At 39.9% G+C, this 13,055-nt stretch overlaps 1 pseudogene; it reads left to right on the top strand.

The window, feature by feature from the left end:
* Nucleotides 1–1,203: 1,203 nt before the first annotated feature.
* LOC114505491 lies at nucleotides 1,204–11,588 on the top strand (annotated as a pseudogene).
* Nucleotides 11,589–13,055: the final 1,467 nt, after the last annotated feature.

The following is a 13,055-nucleotide window of genomic DNA, read 5'->3' as shown; positions in this document are numbered from 1 at the left end:
GCTGGCTGGCTAGCTTAGGCTAACTGATGCAATAGGTAAAGGGGATGGAGGGCTGGCTAGGAAGAGCTGTCCCAAGTGCAGCCCTGTGGGAGAGATCACCTGTAGAGTCCAGAGGAGGAAGAGAAACACCTTCTATCTTTAATCATAGCTATTCAAGAAACAGGCTCAGCTGTGAGCAGCAGACTCTGGGAGAAAAAAAAATTAGTCTTTGCAAAGGAAACTTTTTTCTAACCTGAGATCAACCCCAAGAGTCAAACTGTAAAGGGACTGGGAAGGAGAGCCTAGGTATAAAATGAGAGAGTCTGTTATACCCCTTCTTTCAAAGCCAAATCTCCATGTCTGTCATAGTCCATCTTCCCTAATATTCATAAAATAATCTCTCTGTGACAAATCTTCATTTGTCTAATGTGGAATCCCTATGTTTTTCTAACATAAATCTTCATGTTATCCTCCAAGCATATTAACAGAAGAAACTATGTGAGATGAAATTTGGTTAGAACTTGTCCCCTTCTTCATGTTCAAAACAATGTCATTGCTGACAATTCAGAGCCCTGACACCTACTAACCTTTGTGGGCCCCCACACTGCTTTGGATCCAAGCTGAAACTGTTTCTTGAGCTCTAAAATGAACCCTTCTGGGATTTCCACCATTGAGAGTCCCAACCCTCAGCCTACCTCTCTTCTCTAGGTTTTAGGAAAAAAGCATTCTGATTTAACTAGTGCACACTAAGGTATAAATGTGGTTAGATACACGCTTGCCCAGGTGTGTTTGCATTTTCAGAGGGGCCAACCTAAGGAACATAATGCTAAACAGTCAAATTGCAGCACTGTGTGATGAGACAAGCCAACTCAAATATACTCCATGAGTAACAGCATCAGCTACATTTGATGCCATTCCCTTTTGTTGGAATGTTCTGTCCTCTCCTGTTTCTCTCTACAAGTCCTTTTTTCCTTCAGGGCTCAGTTCAAGTCTTACCCATGAAGCTTGCCCACAGTGCACCTGTCTCGAATAGCTGCCATACTCAGAAGTCATTGTTCCTCACTTGTTATATCTGGGTGAGTATGGATTCCTCAAGTATATCCTGAGCTCTGTGAGAGCAGGAATCATATTTTTAAACTTTTCTATCTTCCACAGATCATGGTATGATGCTGAGCTTAGGAAGTGCACAATGAATTTTGGTATTAACAGCCATTGTTTTCCCACATGTTATCTGATTTGAGTCACAATCCCATAAGGTAGGATTTCATTACTTTTTTCTTGTTTATTATTGTTCAGTTACAGTTGTCCCCATTTTCCCTTCATTAGTCTCCCCTGCCCCATCCAACACCCGCTTGGAAATACAATCCCCACCCCATTTTCCTTCTCTATGTGTCCCTTGTACATGTTCCTTGACTTACCCCTCCCCTTCTTTCCCTTGTTATCCTCCTCCCACCCCCTCTCTGGTCACTGTCAGTTTGTTCTTTATTTTGATGTCTCTGGTTCTTTCTTTCTTGTTTGTTTGTTCTGTTGATTAGGTTCCACATACAGGTGAGATCATATGGTATTTGTCCCTCACCACCTGGCTTATTTCATTTAGCATAACTCTCTACAGTTCCACCCATGCTGTTGCCAAGGGGAAGGAAATCCTTTTTTTTTTTCTGCTGTATAGCATTCTATTATGTAAATGTACTACAGATTTTTGATCCACCTACTTACTGATGGGCACTTAGGCTGTTTCCAGCACTTGGCTATAATGCTTGTATATAATGCTGCTATGAACATTGGAGTGCATAGATTCTTTTTTTATTGTTGTTCAAGTACACTTGTCTCCATTTTCAACCCATATCCCCCCACTCCCCATTGAGCCCTTTCCCACCTCCCACCCTCAGGCCTACACCCTTTGGATTTGTCCATAGATCCTTTATATGTGTTCCTTGATGACCCTCTATGTATTATCCCCTATTATCCCTCTCCCCCTTCCTCTCTGGTTATTGTCAGTTTCTTCTTTATGTCAATGTCTCTGATTGCATTTTGCCTACTTGTTTTGTTGATTCGGTTCCATTTATAGGTGAGATTATATGATATTTCTCTTTTGCTGAAGTAAAACTATCACTCTTTGTGGATGACATGATAATGTACATAAAAAAAAAACCTATAGACTCCACCAAAAAACTACTCAACCTAATGAGTGAATTTGGCAAAACAGCAGGGTTCAAAGTCAATATTCAGAAAATTAAAGGCATTTGTATACACCAAAAATGAAAGATCAGAATCAGAAACAGGAAAAAAAATCCCATTTGTTATAGCATAGGCTTTTTTGAATTGGTGTTTCAGGATTCTTGGCGTAAATCCCAACAGTAGAATTGCAGAGTCAAAAGGCAGATCCATTTTTAGTTTTCTGAGGAAGTTCCATATGTTTTCCATAGTGGTTGTATCAGTCTGCAATCCCACCAACAGTGTACTAGGGTTCCCTCTTCACAATCTCCCTAGCACTTGTTGTCTGTTGATTTGGTAATGAGGGCCATTCTCAGCAGTGTGAGGTTTTATCTCATTGTGGTTTTAATTTGCATCTCCCTGGTGACTAGTGATGTTGAACATCCTTTCATATGTCTCTGGCCCCTCTGTATGTCCTACTTGGAGAAGTGTCTGTTCAGGTCCTTTGCCCATTTTCAATTGCATTGTTTCTCTGCCTGGTGTGGAGTCATGAGTTCTTTATTTATTTTGGAGATCAAACCTTATTCAGTGTATCATTGGCAAATATGTTTCCCCATAAGGTTGGTTCCCTTTTCATTTTGCCATTGATTTCTTTAGCTGTGCAACCTTTTAATTTGATGTAGTCTCATTTGTTTATGCTTTCCTTTATATCCCTTGCCTTAGGGGACATATTGGTAAAAATATTGCTGCATGGAATATCTGAGATTTTCCTGCCTATGTTCTCCTCTAGGACTTTTATGGTGTCATAATTTATATTTATGTCTTTTATCCATCTTGAGTTTATTCTGGTGTATGCTGTAAGTTGGTGGTCAAGTTTCATTTTTTCCCCTTTACCTCTCTAGATCTCCCAACACCATTTATTGAAGAGGTTATTTTTACTACATTTTATGCTCCTGTCCCCTTTGTCAAATACTAATTCACCATAGAGACTTGGGTTTACTTCTAGGCTCTCTATTCTGTTCCATTAATCTATGCATCTCTTCTTATGCCAGTATCAGACTGTTTTGATTACCGTGGACTTGTAATATAGTTTGATATCAGGTATTGTGATACCTCCTACTTTGTTCTTTCTCAAAATTGCTGAGGCTATTTGGAGTCATTTATGGTTCCATATCAATTTTTGAAATATTTGTTTTATATCTGTGAAATATGTCATTGGTATTTTGATAGGGATTATGTTGAATGTATATATAGCTTTGGGAATATGGAAATTTTAATGATGTTAATTTTTCCACTTTATTAACATGATACATGCTTCCATTTATTTGTGTGTTCCTTAATTTTTTTCTTTAGTGTTCTATAGTTTTATAGTACAGGTCTTTTATGTCCTTGGTTAGGTTTATTCCTAGAAACTTTATTTTTCTTGTTGCTATAGCAAATGGGACATTTTCCCTAGTTTCTGGTTCTGATATTTCACTGTTGGTATACAAAAATGCTTTTGATTTCTGAATATTGAATTTATATCCTGCTATTTTGCCAAATTCACTTATTACCTTGAGTAGTTTTGGGGAGGAGCCCATAGGGCTTTCTATGTACACTATCATGTCATCTGCAAACAATGACAGTTTTACTTCCTACTTTCCAATTTGGATGTCTTTTATTTCTTTTTCTTGTCTAATTGCTTTGGCTGGGACTTCCAATACTGTGTTCAATAAATGTGGTGAAAGTAGACACGCTTGTCTTGTGCATGATTTTAGAGGTAAAGCTTTTAGATTTTTCCCATTGAGTATGATGTTGGCTATAGGTTTCTCATATATGTTCTTTATTATGTTGACGTATGCTAGTTCACTTCCAGTTTTCTGAGTATTTTTCATAAATGGATGCTGCATTTTATCAGATGCTTTTTCAGCATTTATTGACATGATCATGTGTTTTTGTTTTTCATTTTGTTTATGTGATGTATCACATTTATTGATTTGCTAATATTGCACTGTCCTTGCATCCGTGGGATGAATCCCATTTGATCACAGTGTATGATCTTTTTAATATATTGCTGGATGTAGTTTGCCAATATTTTACTGAGAATTTTAGCATCTATATTCATCAAGGATGTTGGCCTGTACTTTTTTTCTTTGTGTGTCTTTATCTAGCTTTGGAATTAGGGTAATTCTCGGCTAATAAAAAGAGTTTGGGAGTCTTTTCTTTTCTTGAATTCTTTGGAAGAGTTTGAGGAGGATAGTGGTTAGCTCTTCCTTAAATATTTTGTAAAATTCTGCTCTGAAGCCAACTGGACCAGGGCTTAGGTGTGCCAGAAGTTTTTTTTTATTACTGCTTCAATTTCACCAGCTGTTATCAGTCTGTTCAGGCTTTCTGCTTCTCCTTGATTCAGTTTTGAAGATTATATATTTCAAGAAATTTGCTCATTTCACCCAGGTTTTCAAATTTCTTTGCATATACTTGTGCACAGTAATTTCTTAACAATCCTTTGCATATCTGTGGTATCAGTCATAACGTCTCCTATTTCATTTCTAATTTTGTTCATTTGGGTCCTCTCTCTCTTTTTCTTGATGAGTCTGGTTAAAGGGTTGTCAATTTTGTTTATCTTTTCAAAGAAGCAACTCCTCGACTTATTGATCCTTTGAATTGTTATTTTTAGTCTCTGTGTTATTTAATTCTGCTCTGATCTTGATTATTTCCTTCCTTCTACTTGCTCTGGGCTTCATTTGGTTGTTGTTCCTCCAGTTCTTGTAGATGTAGGGTTAGGTTGTTTATTTGAAACATTTCTATCTTTTTTTAGGTACACCTGTATCGCTATGAACTTCCCTGTCAGGACTGCCTTCACTGTGTCCCATAGGTTTTGTACTGTTGTGAGTTCATTTTCACTTGTTTCCAGAAATATTTTGCTTTCTTCCTTGATCTCATTACTAACCCATTCATTGTTTAATAGCATGCTATTCAGTCTCCATGGATCTGAGTGTTTTTGAGTTTTTTTCCTTGAGGTTGGCTTCTAGGTTCAAGCCCTTGTGGTGTGAGAAAATGTTTGATATGATTTCTATTTTCTTGAATTTGTTGAGGCTTGTTTTGTGCCCTCTCATGTGGTGTATCTTTGAAAATATTCCATGTGCATTTGAAAAGAATGTGTATTTTACTTCTTTTGGATGAAAGGTTCTACATAGATATCAGTTAAGTCCATTCGACCTAGTGTGTCATTCAGTTCCACATTATGCTTGTTGATGTTTTGTTTGGAAGAGATCCATGGTTGACAGTAGGGTGTTAAAATCCCCTACTATAATTGTGTTGCTGTGTATATCTTTCTTGAGCTCCTTCAAGATTTTTCTTACATATCCGGGTGCTCCTATGTTGGGTGCATATATGTTTACAATATTTATGTCTTCTTGATGGATTCTTCCCTTGAGTATTATGAAGTATCCTTCTGTGTCTCTTTCTGTGGCCTTTGTTTTGAAGTCTATTTTGTCTCATATGAGCATTGCTACCCTGACTTTTGTTTTCTGTCCATTTGCTTGGAATATTTTTTCCAGCCCTTCACTTTCAGCCTATGTAAGTCTTTTGTTCTATGGTGGGTCTCTTGTAGGCAGCATATGTGTGAGTATGTGAGTTTTGTTTTCTTATCCATTCAGCTACCCTGTGTCTTTTGCTTGGAACATTTATTCTATTTACATTTAAGGTTATCATTGATAGGTAATTATTCATTGCCATTCTACCCTTTTTGTACCTGTGTTCCTCTTTCTCTTTTTGTTTCTGTTCTTAAAGCAGTCCCTTTAGTATATCTTGCAGTGCTGGTTTGGAGGAGGTATATTGTTTGAGCCTTTTGTGTGTTTTTGTTTGTTTGTTTGTTTGTTTTTTTGTCTGGGAAACTCCTTATTTTGCCTTCCATTCTAATTGAGAGCCTTGCTGGGTAGCAGGCTTGGTTGCAGGCCTTTCCTTTTCATTTCTTGGAATATTTCTTGTAGTGTTTCTGATGAGAAGTTAGCTGCTAGCCTTATCAGGGCTCCCTTGTATGTTACTCCCTGTTTCTCTCTTGCTGCCTTTAAGATTCTCTCTTTGCCTTTGAATTTTGCCATTTTAATTATGATGTTTGTTGGAGTGGGCCTCTTTGGGTTCCTCTGGGTTGGGGCCCTCTGTGTTTCCTGGATTTGTGTGACTTTTTCTCTCATCAAATTTGGGAAGTTTTCCATCAGCTTTTCAAATAGGTTTTCTATCCCGGGTTCCTCTTCTTGTCCTTCTGGTATCCCTGTTATATGGATATGATTACATTTCATGTTGTCCTGCAGTTCCATTAGTTGACCTTCATTCTCTTGAGTGTTTTTTTCCTTTTCTTGCAGTTTCTGTCCGTTTCTTTTTATCTTGTTCTCCAGCTCTCTCATTTGATCCTCTGTTTTATCTAGCCTGTTTTTTATTCCTTTTACTCTGTTCTTCAATTCAGAAATTGTATTCTTCATCCCCTCTTGACTCTTTTTGATTGTTTATATGTCATTTTTCATGCTGATATAGTTTGCAGTAAGTTCCTCATAATTTCTCTGTAGTTTTTTGTAATTCTCACTGTGCTCATTGAGCTTCCTTATAAACAGTGTTTTGAAATCAATATTTCATAGTTAACTTGTCTCTTAATTTAGCACTCTTTCTGAGGATTTCTCCTTTCCTTTCAATTGGGGGTTGTTTCTTTGTCTTTCCATCATTTGTGAGACTCTTCTTGTTTGTTTCTGCTTCTTAAATTGATCTGCTTTGACTCCCTGAGTTTGTGGTGTGATATTGTATGGTTGCAGACCTGGGAGATTCAGTGGTGCAGTCTCCTTGATCTCCTGAACCTAATGCTCTTGGGATGCTCTTTATGCCATTTATGTTGGCTCTCTGGTTGTAACTGGATTTTGACTATTGTTAGATTGTTCTTTCATGGATCTTTCCCTGTGTCTGGTTGACTGAGGGTCACTCCACCCACCACATCTTGTATGCTGTTGTTCACATGCTCCGTTTTTTTCTTTCTGGATCTGCCTCTGGTGATGTCAGTTGTTGACCCCATCTGAGACTTCCAGGGATCTACTGTCTCAACTGTCTCCTTCAGTTGTTAATCTAGTCATTCATTGTATGGTTTAAAGATAGGAAATTTGGTGGTTAAGAGTATGTCTTGTAGGTACAATACCAAACCTAATGTATATCAAGGAGAGCAGAATTACTGGTTTGACTTCTTGTGTAGGCTGGTTAGTTTATTGAAAAGTAAATAAACAAAAAAAATCCTTTTTTTTTTCTGGCTAGATATCCCATTTGATTTCAGCCAACAATCATGTTTAGCACAGGGAGGACTAGACAAGGGAGTGTGAAATACTTGGTATAGGCCCTGTTCACTGCTGGACAACTGTTACTAAATAAAAATGGGGGTTCCACTGCCCACCATGACAAAAGGCAAACTCTAGAGCTAGACACTTGTGAGAAAGAAAAGAGGTTTTTATTCAGATACTGAACAATTTGGTTAAATAAGGAACTCCTCGTCTCGAAGCTCATCTCCTCTGTAAAACCCAGTCAAATCAGCTGTACTCAGCAAGACTAAAACAAGAGGCAGTGCCAAGAGTTTCTGTTCTGTTTTAAAGTACCATCCTTTGGAGCCCACAGGTGGTTGCTAAGTGGTCATCTAGGTAGCTTAGCTTATTCCCAGCTGCTGTCCAGCTTGGCTCCATACTGGAGGCTGCATGTGGAGCTGATGTTGCCATTGGCCATGCTCCTTCTTGGGCAGCAAGGTCCCATGCTCCCAGTTTGAGGAGTGTGCAAATGCACTGGAAAATGTTCCACCAGGGTGGGTAAAAGAGAGAGAGACTCCCTGCAAGAGTCCATGGGCCATGTGACTGCTATGATTACATGGTCCATGGAGAGGACAGGACACTGCACTGTCCCAGTGCAGATCCCGAGCAGTAAGCAATGAACAAAGTAGAGTTTCTTTGTTCTCCTCAGTTTATATTAGCTTTGGATGTGGGATGGACCAGGTGCTTTCTCAGAATGACCATTTAACTTCCTAAACCCATGTGCCTTGGGTGGGTCTACTTCCCAAGCAATTCCTTTTTTCCCCTAACTACACTGACAGGTCTCTGGTCCAGCACCTTCCCTGCTGCCATTTTGGCTTCTTTGTGCATGTACCTGTCTTCCCCTGGTACCACCCCCAATGTGGTACCAGAAGGCAGTAGGAGGGCTTTTTCCTATATCCAGTTATCTTGCTAGCCTTAATGTGTTCATTGTAAGAACCTCTTCCTGCCACCATCATTGACAATGGGGAAGACTCCCATGGTACTCCATCAACTCAGTGCCTCTAGTGCCTGTATGAAGCAAGTTGCCCACATTTGGGGCCCACAGGCAAACAGTGACCAAAACAAAAATCTAAATAAAGGACCCTGGAAACCCAGCACAACCTCTCAGGTAGTGCCAAGGATGGCCTCAATGGGAAGGTTAAGACATCTGCAGCCAGGGGTAGGACCTCTCCATCTGGGATGGAATGTCTACAAGGCACATGCTTGGTCCCCTGGGCAATGTGGCCTTGCATGTAGAAATGAAACTCAGTGACCTCATCATGCCCCAAGCATTTCATGAAAGTATTGTCTGACTGCACACCATGCCCTCAGTGCTCAAACCTCTGATCTCCATCCCCAAGGAGCAAGGGTCAGCACACAAGTGGCTCCCAGGTTCCATTCCCATGGCCTAGATCCATCTCCCCCAAAGGCCCCTCCTATTCTCTGCTCTCAGCCCACTCCCAGCAGTCCAGACAGGCTGTCTATTGATATCACAACCACCTTGAAACCCAGCCCTTCTTGGTATCGGTCAGCAGGAGTCAGCTTCCTCAAGGTAGGACATAATTTGCATTATAATTACAATTTTAAAAACATCCTCCTTCATTCCTGGTTGGTGTGGCTCAGTGGATTGAGTGCTGGCCTGAAAACCAAGGGGTCACCAGTTCAATTCCCAGTCAGGGCACATGCCTGAGTTGTGGGCCAGGTCCCTGGTTGGGGGTGCCAGAGAGGCAACCACACATTGATGTTTCTCTTCCTCTCTTTCTCCCTCCCTCCCTCCCTTCCTATCTATCTATCTATCTATCTATCTATCTATCTATCTATCATCTATCTATTAATACATCTTTTTAAAAAGATCTTCCTTCAACTTCCTACAAATCATAGGCAGAAGACAATGGGTCTTAGTTCGGGCTATGCATTGATCAGCCATATAGAGAGCCATGTGCTGAGAGCCAGCACTGACCCTCAATAAATTTGGGAAGTAGCCTAGGCTTCTCTTGGTTGCCCCCTGGCAGAACCCAATTTGCTGTTTGTCATTTGCCCCTTTTCTTTATCCATCATGACCTAGAATCATTGTTCTTAGCCTTCATACAGGAAACCATGGGATGAACTAATCCCAATAAGAAATCAGGTAATTATTCACTAAGTACTAATAGCCTACACTTTAGAGGACTTGCATTTTAACAGGGGGATAAGCACACATCCTAGAGCTTTCCTAGTGCCCCTCAAATCTTGTGCTACTCTGAAGACTGATGTATTAGTAAAAAGATATTATGAAAGAGATGTTGGCATTAAGGCTGTCACAGATCAGCCCTGGCTGGTGTAGCTCAGTGGATTGAGTGTGGGCTGCGAACCAAAGCATCACAGGTTTGATTCCCAGTCAGGGCACATGCCTGTGTTGCAGGCCATGGCCCCTAGCAAGCGCACAGTGATGTTTTTCTCTCTTTTTCCCTCCCTTCCCTCTCTCAAAATAAATACATAAAAATCTTTAAAAAAAAAGGACCAACTTTCCTCGTGTTTCCAAAATATCCCTTATTAAAAAAAAAAAAGGCTGTCACAGATCAATCATGGAAGGAGCAAATTCAAAGTCACTTGAAATGCCCATGGAAAAGGTGTGCTATTGTTTCCTCATCTAAAAGCATCTGTAAACTTTTTGTCAAATCCAAACTCTCCATTTACCTATATCAAGGGTAGAAAACACCTTTGGACCATCAATAGAGTCTGTCTTAGGGTAAGATTTAAGAGCTTCTGGAAAGTTCATTGATCAAAAATATAATATGGCTGCTTTGGCTGGATAGGATATGTCTTTTTCCTTATAATTCTATGACAAAAAGTGATGTAATAGAAAGAACCCTGGCCTTGAGTTTGTATCTTAAAGGAATCTACTTAACCTATTTAATCTTCAATTTCTTAATTCATACAATGAGGGGAATAATAGTACTTACCTCATAAGTTTGCTTGAGGTTTAAATGATATAATGCATATATAAAGCACCTAGCACAATGTCTGGCACATTGTAATTCTCAATACATAGTAGCTATTATTAGTTTTCGTGAGGTCTCATAGTGGAAACCTTGGAGCTGTGTGTTAGCTCTGGATACCTGAAGGTAAGTCTGTAGACTATTGAAACTACTTATTTTGAGGAAAGAACCATTGGTAGACAGGTGCAAAACTGCATAGCAATAAAACCTTTAATTTGAGGAAGCAAAACCATGCTCTAAGGAAGCATCATCAGCATCACCACCAGCAGCTACTGCCACCACCAACACCTGAAAATGGGCAACAAGCCAGCAGCCAAAATGAAGGCTTGATTTTTGACCTGAAGAATTTTAGGAAACCATAACAGAAGCCTTTCACCAAGTGAAGCTGGCTCTTTGTGGGCAATCTTCCTCCTGATGTCACCAAGGAGGAAATGAGGAAAGTATTTGAGAAATACAGAAAGGCAGGTAAAACCCTCATTTATAAGGAAAAGAACTTTGGCTTTATCCACTTGGAAACACGAACCCTAGTGGAAATTGCTCAAGTGAATCTGGACAACATGCCACATCATGGAGAGCAGCTGTATGTGTTTTGCCTATCGTAGTACATCCTTTACAGCCCAGAACTTTGTTTGTGATGAGCAAACTGCTGGAGGAAGACTTTCTATGTTTGGCCAGGTGGAGAGGTCTGTAGTCATTGTGGATGATCAAGGAAGGCCCTCGGGAAAAGGCACTGATGAGTTCTTGGGGAAGCCAGCTGTTCGGAAAGCTCTGTACAGATGCAGTGAAGGGTCCTGCTTGCTGACCACATTACTCAGGCTGAGGCTGGGGAGCCAGCCTATGGACCAGTTAGATGATGAAAAGGGATTTCCAGAAAAGCTGGTTGTAAAGAACCAGCAATTTCTCAAGGAGGAAGAGCAGCTATCTAAATTTGCACAGCCTGGCTCCTTTGAGTATGAGTATGCCATGCATTGGAAGACTGTCATTGAAAGGGAGAAATAACAGCAGGACCAAGTGGACTGCAACATCAAGGAAGCTTGTGACAAACGAGATGGAGATGGAGGCTGTTTGCCATAAGTACCAGGTCATGCTAATGAGACAGGATCTTCCCATTCTCTCTTTGTCAAATGTGGTGGTATTACATGATACCTTGATATTAATCATTCAGACATCTGTCATACTGCATTAATTGCAGAGGAGCTGGATTCTATACAAGGTATTCCCAAAGGTTCATTACTAAATAGTCATCCAGCAGTTCTTTGAAAGGTTGCATTAGTGACAAGGACACTAAATCCTTCTATGTGTTACTGCTCCAAGAAAGGACAACTGGAAATTACACTATGTTTTTTTTCCTCTTTTTTTTTCCAGAAGAGAGAATGTATAGTTACTCGCTTGGGCCATTCCCCTCCTTTCCTTGATGTTTTCAGTCTTTGAAGGTATTTGTTCTCTTGCACTCAAAATATTACACAATTTCTTTCTTTATTTCTTCTTCTTTTTAAATTTTGTACTGTTGTTCAATTAAACTTGTCCCCATCCCCCCCATTATACTCCCTTGCCCTCTGCACCCTCCACCTCCCACATCAATCCTCTACCCTGGTTGTTTTTGTCCTTGGATCCTTTATACATGTTCCTTTCTTTATGAAAACAATATCTTCTGAATGAATGCTAAATAAAAATGAACATGTCATTGGAAGGCCATCCTTGTGTAAAGTATCCAGAATTAAAGTGAGTTTACTGACCTTTAACCTCTAACCCAAGTTCCAATCTCATATGTCAAACAACCTGGAGATCATCTTTACTTGAATGTTCCACCATTACCTCAAAACTCCTTATATCCCAAACCAAATGTTTCACCCTTGTTCCAAACCATCCCCTCTTCCCACTTTTTAAAAAATGTCAAGCCCTGGCTGGCGTAGCTCAGTGGATTGAGTGTGGGCTGGGAACCAAAGTGTCCCAGGTTCAATTCCCAGCCAGGGTACATTCCTGGGTTGCAGGCCAGAACCCCCAGTAACCACACATTGATGTATCTCTCTCTCTCTCTCTCTCTCTCTCTCTCTCTCTCTCTCTCTCTCTCTCTCTCTCTCCCTTCCCTCTCTAAAAATAAATAAATAAAATCTTTAAAAAATTTTTTTAAAAAATTCAGTTGAGGACACCACCAAAATCCCATTATTTAGGCTTAGAATCCTTGGAGTCATCCTGGATTCCTTTCTTTCCTTCATCTGCCCTTTCATAGATGACTAAATCCTGGTTGTTCTGCCTTTGACTTGCTTTTGAATTGGCATTTGATTTGCCTCTGCCTCTTTATTTCCACTGCCACTATCTCAGTTCTGGTTCTTATCATACCATGTCTGGATTCCTACAAGGGCTCACTCACTGGTTTCATTTCATTCTATCCATCTTGTTGGTCACTGACAGATTAATCTTCCTACAAGCCTGCTTTCAGCATGTCACATCTCTGCTCAAAATTCTACAAGAGCCACCTATTGCTTATTATATCAAGTCTAAATAAACCTATCATTCAAGTGCTTTCTATTATTGCATAACATAAACCCCCTGTTCCAGCCAGAGTTCCAGCATCAGTGTCAGTATAAACTACAAACCATACCTGTTCTTGCTTCTAGTCCTTTGTGTTCATGTCCTCTTCTATCTCCTCTGA

This window comes from Phyllostomus discolor, chromosome X (genome assembly GCF_004126475.2).
Source record: "Phyllostomus discolor isolate MPI-MPIP mPhyDis1 chromosome X, mPhyDis1.pri.v3, whole genome shotgun sequence".
Taxonomy (NCBI): Eukaryota; Metazoa; Chordata; class Mammalia; order Chiroptera; family Phyllostomidae; genus Phyllostomus; species Phyllostomus discolor.
Note: the sequence above shows the minus strand (reverse complement) of the source record. Positions and strands in the feature narration are given on the sequence as shown.